The sequence below is a fragment of the Eubalaena glacialis genome, chromosome 6 (genome assembly GCF_028564815.1).
Source record: "Eubalaena glacialis isolate mEubGla1 chromosome 6, mEubGla1.1.hap2.+ XY, whole genome shotgun sequence".
Classification (NCBI taxonomy): domain Eukaryota; kingdom Metazoa; phylum Chordata; class Mammalia; order Artiodactyla; family Balaenidae; genus Eubalaena; species Eubalaena glacialis.
Genome location: NC_083721.1, coordinates 23,004,106 through 23,009,380, shown reverse-complemented (window position 1 = coordinate 23,009,380; position 5,275 = coordinate 23,004,106). Strand labels below are relative to the sequence as shown.

Here is a 5,275-nt window from a genome sequence, read left to right as displayed (position 1 = left end):
ACAGCTATTAATGAACATAGGTATGATCCAAATCCATCCTAGAGCGGCTTTAGAGTCTGAACCATACACAGATCCTCTGCCAAATAAAATAATGATTTCAATGTAGGTATTTTTAGGCATTAATTATGTGCCACTTTTTCTTTTAGATGTCGGTGATATAACAGAATTAAACAGATATTTAGATGTTAGGTAGATGAGACAAAACCACCAAAGGGAACTGACAATTAGCTGCCAGAGAAGTAACAGGGAAACCAATTAAGAATGGTGTTCTATAAGCCTAGTGAAATTTTGATCACCTTTTTATATGTTTTCCATAGGCATGAGAACTGAGAATTGGCCATTGCAATAATGAGATGGAGATCGTCATTACCATTATTGAGAACAGGATTGATGAAAGGTGTGCGTAAAAGTGTAATTGAAATAGGTTTAGAAAGAGTTGAGGGAGAGGATTGGAAGCAGCAAGTATAAACAATTCTTTAAATAAATCTTGAAGTAAAAGTAACAGAAAAATAGCATAGCAGTAAAATGCAGGGAAATAGAGGTCCTGAGGGAGGTTTTTTGTTTGCTTTAAAATGGGAGAGATGACACATGTTTATATGCTAAAGTAAATAATCCAGTAGAGAGGAAATAGGAATGATCAGGTGAGATATGGGCAAATTGCTGGAGTTGTCCTGGAGTAGGTGAGAGTAGCTGAGCTTTAATGCATGAATGAAGAGCTGGCTTTGGGTAGAACTGACAGTTCATGGATCATAGGAGCCAGGTTATATGGGTAGATTCTGCCAGGTGCATGGAAGAGTAGGTCGCTTGGGTAAATTCTGATAATTTAAAAGTAAAGTAAGAAAGACCATTGAGAATGGGGAGTGGAGAGCAGAGATTCCAGGAGAGGGGGGAAGTATGAAATAATCATTCAGAGAATAAATTGAATAAGAAAAGGTAATTTGATTGCCAACCAATGTTAAGGGCACATATCAGGTTAGCAGTCATGAATTTAAGTTCAAGTCAGTAGGTCTATGTCTTCTTTCTACTTGTATTCAGAGCTGCAAATGTGTGTTACATTTAATCCTGTACGTTTGTTTTTTTCAGGCAAGTATGAGCAAATGAAAAGGAAGCAATGAAGTTGACGGTTTATACAATCATGATGGACTAGGATATTAAGCTGGAGAAGAAGCAAATGGGTAAATGACAAAAATGAGAGGCAGTGTAAAAGTATGGCATCAGTGGAATGTAGGTCCAAAAGATTGTGAGAGAATGAGTGAGAAGGAGCTGAAAATATAAGTATTGATCTCTGAGAGGGACATGTGAAATTGAGATAATGGAGATGTTGCAGACATTACTAGTGGTTTGTTCTTGTGTAGGGTCATACAAGTGAAAGTTTGGGGTACAGTGGAAAAAATAATTATTGAAAGAGAGCAGTTGGCCAAGAGAGTTGCAAAGACCATCTAAGTGGTGATTGAAATTACTAAGGATTATGTCAAAGCAATTTGAAGAGGGTGAGAACAAACCAGGAACTAAAGCCCTTAGGCAATGAAGAAAGGCCTAGAGCTTTATAAATGTTAGTACCAATGAGAGATTGTGTATACTCTATGGCCATGGTTCTCAAAGTGTGATCCCTGGACCTGCAACTGTAGCATCATTGAACCTTATTAGAAATGCAATATTCTAGGCTCATCCCAGACTACTGATAAAAAATTCTGGGTAGGATAAGCAATCTCGATTTAACAAGTCTTCCAGGTGATTCTGAGGCACTCTAAAATTTGAGTACACTCGTGTAGCGTAATGCCGTGGGATCTAAAATTGGGGATTTTAGGAACAGGAAAGGAAGATTTATTTGGAAGTAACCAGGAGGAGCAAATTTTGCAGCTACTCCACCTCTAGGCCTGGTAAACATAGAGGTGGGATGTAGTTAATTTATAGTAAGTACAGTTATTAACTTTTATTGACTACTTACTATATACTAGGAAATATGCTGAATTGCTTCACATGGATGAACTAATTTAATCAAAAGAACTACTCTATTTGGTAAGTGCTATTATAATCCCCATTTTACAGAGAAGGAAACTGACATGACGTTCTATTAAATGACTTGCCTCAGGTCATGTAGTTAATGCATTTCCTTTCTTCCTGACTTTTATATATTTTAAAAGCAAATTAAATATTTATTTCTCAAATCCTCCACCTCAGGTTGTACTGAGCACCATAAATCTTGTTGCCATTCATTTCAGAGTTACTCTATGTGATATTGTGATTTATAAAAATATATACATATATATTGGGTCATTCAAATGACTAAAATATATTTCTTAGATATATTTGGTCTTTTTCCATGGTTCCTGGCTCACAGCTCCCAAAACTCTTGGAATTCTCTGAGCAATAAGTGCAATGGGAGCATCTTTTGTCATAATATCTAGTCTCTTGTTTTCAGTTCCTAAAATATCATCAGAGCCATAAAGGTGATGGGTGTCTTGTTATTCATAGCAAGTCCTTTCCCATCACAACTGGGTTCATATTAATGAGATGACTTTTGAACCCCACCTAAGGATGGGGACTGGTTGCTAAGAGAACCAACCACGTGATCCGAGGGTTGGACCTTTCAGTCCCACACCCCACCTCAGGGGAAGGGAGAGGGCTTGAAGGTTGAATCAATGGCCAATGGCCAATAATATAATCAATCATGCCTATGTAATGAAGCTTCCATAAAAACCCAAAGGACAGGTTCAGAGAGCTTCCAGATCAGCGAACCTGTGGAGATTTGGGGAAATTGGCTTGCTCAGAGAGGGCTTGAAACTCTATGCCCTTCCCCATACCTTGTGTTATGTATCTCTCCAATCTGACTCTTCCTGAGTTATATCTTTTTATAATAATCCAGTGATCTAAGAAGTAAAATGTTCCTCTCAGTTCTGTGAGCCACTCTAGAAAATTAATTGAACCCATGGAGGTGGTCATGGGAACCTTTGATCTATAGACAATTGGTCCGAAGCCCAGGTGACAACCTGGTTTTGGGATTAGCATCTGTTGTGGGGAAAGAGACAGTCTTTAGGACTGAATTCTTAATCTATGAGTGGAATCTGCTGCTATTTCTGGGTAGATAGTGTCAGAATTTAGTTGAGTTGGAATTATTGAACACCCACCTGCTGTCCTGAGAATTGCGCCCTAGTGGGGGAACCCTGTTTCCCCATTCCTCACCCTCGCATACTGGAAATTTTACAGTCAGAATCCTTTTACTCTGACTGATTTGCATGCTCCTCAGAAAGTCCTGTGGGCAGTGTTAGAGCTGTCCTAACTCATCCTGTATGACTCTTCTCAAGATTCAGTAAAATTGGAAGGGATCTGCTGGTTTACCAGGTCAAAATTTTCTCATTTATCTAAGGATCAGAGAGTTGTTACTTGACAGACAAAAAGTTGGTACCAAAGTTTGATGGAATTATCTGACCCCTGTTAAAAAAAATTCAAATGAGTAAATTTGAAGATCTACTTGAATTTATTCAATAATTCATGAATCGGGCAGCATCCCATCTAGCAAATGGAGAGAAGCTGCAAGGAGCTATACAAAACACAAGGTTTTTAAAGGCAGAAAGGGGGCAAGTCAAGGAAGTCAAAACACAAAGGAAAGAATTATTTCGGGCAAGGTCACCTTCCTTTGAGGAAAGGACAAGGTCTGTCATGCAGATTACCTCTAGAATGTTGATCAGGAAATTCCAGCCTGATTGGTTTAAAATTCCATTCCTGGGAGAGACTGAAACTGCAGTTAGGTTAGGTATTATGTTTTTAGTTTGTTTAGTGGGGCTTAGCACAAGTAACTCCATTTTGGGCCTGTTATTTCCTTTTTAACACTCGCATTAAAATGATTTTTCTATTATGCACCCCATTTCTTCAGTTAAAGAATATTTAGATGAGGACACTTGGGCTATGTTTAATTTCTTCTTGCTTATGCTTGCTGTTAACTGATGGCTGAAAATATAATTTTCCAGAAATGTGCCACCTCCAATTTCTTCCTACATGCAGGTGCCAGAGTGATCTACCTCAAATGTATGACTGATCATGTTCCTTCTCTGATTAAACCTCCTTTAAAATCTCCTATTGCTTATAGCTGTGTTTTCTAACTTTATGTTTTAACACACAAGAAAGTAACAGAGAATGTTATATAATCTCCAAAATGGACTTCCTTTTCTTCCTTCCTCCCTTCCTTTCTTCCTCTCCCTCTCCTCCCCCACACCCCATCTCTGTCTCTCTGACTCTCTCTTCTTATTCTCAGGTAAACTACATTTCCCAGCCTCTCTTAGAGTCAAGGATGACCAGGTGACTGGGTTTTAACCATGGACTATCAACTGAAACAAGGTTGTCTTGTCAAGCTTAGGGAAACAGGTATGTCTTTTTTATCCCCCACTTATTTTTGCTAGCTGAAAATCACCACCAGGATGACCCCAGAAACAGTGGTGAAAACTCTTCCCAAGTGACTGTGGAGCAGAAAACTCCCCCACCTCTGACTCCCCTGGGCTCTGGTCAGGAATACCAGCTTTGAACTTAGTGAGTGAAAAACAAACTTTTATTATATGAACACGTAGATATTCCAAAATGTATCTTTCCTAGACACTTGTGTTACTTTAACTTACCTATATGTCTCCTAAGTTCTGATTCCGTGATACCCTATGAATATTTCACATTTTGTATTCAAATTATTTGTTTGTGAATCTGTGCCAGCCAAAAGGCTGTGAGGTCTTGATAAAAGGGTTGGTGTCTGAGATTAGTCTGGAAGTATCCATTGATCAATAAAGAGTAATTTTGGAGTAATATCTAAGGTTGAATCTATATGGCTAAAATATTTTGCTTCCTTCTATCAAATGGATCAGTACAAACAATCAGGCTGCACGGCTTAAAAATCTTTAGATTTGTGAAATGGAAATAACTTATACATCAATGAAGAAAACAGCTTGTTTTATTTTTTATTTCATGTGAAGCATTTGAAAATATTACTAGAATGTAACTGCCTATTCGAAAAGTGTTATTACTTTAAAAGCTATTGAAAATTGCATGTTTTATTTTGTAATCTTAAAAGAAGCTTAGGATGATACAGAAGGTTATACTTATATTTTTAAGATGCAATTATGTCCTGCGCTTCTCTTGGTTTCTTTAGGTGGTTAACAGTATATCTATGTGAGATGAATTAACCAAGGTAGCAATTAGTGTACTGCAAGTTGTCATTTGTTAAATGGGTGAGCAATCACATGGACAAACACTTTACTCTCAAAACCTAATTTACTTACAGAAATCAATACCT

General features: G+C 37.7%; 1 long non-coding RNA gene across 1 annotated transcript; it reads left to right on the top strand.

The window, feature by feature from the left end:
- The first annotated feature begins 360 nt into the window (after window positions 1–360).
- On the top strand, window positions 361–4,293 carry LOC133093752 (uncharacterized). The gene is made up of 3 exons (XR_009701304.1): window positions 361–397; window positions 1,084–1,175; window positions 4,253–4,293. It is a non-coding gene; the product is annotated as an uncharacterized LOC133093752 (long non-coding RNA).
- The last annotated feature ends 982 nt before the right edge of the window (window positions 4,294–5,275 follow it).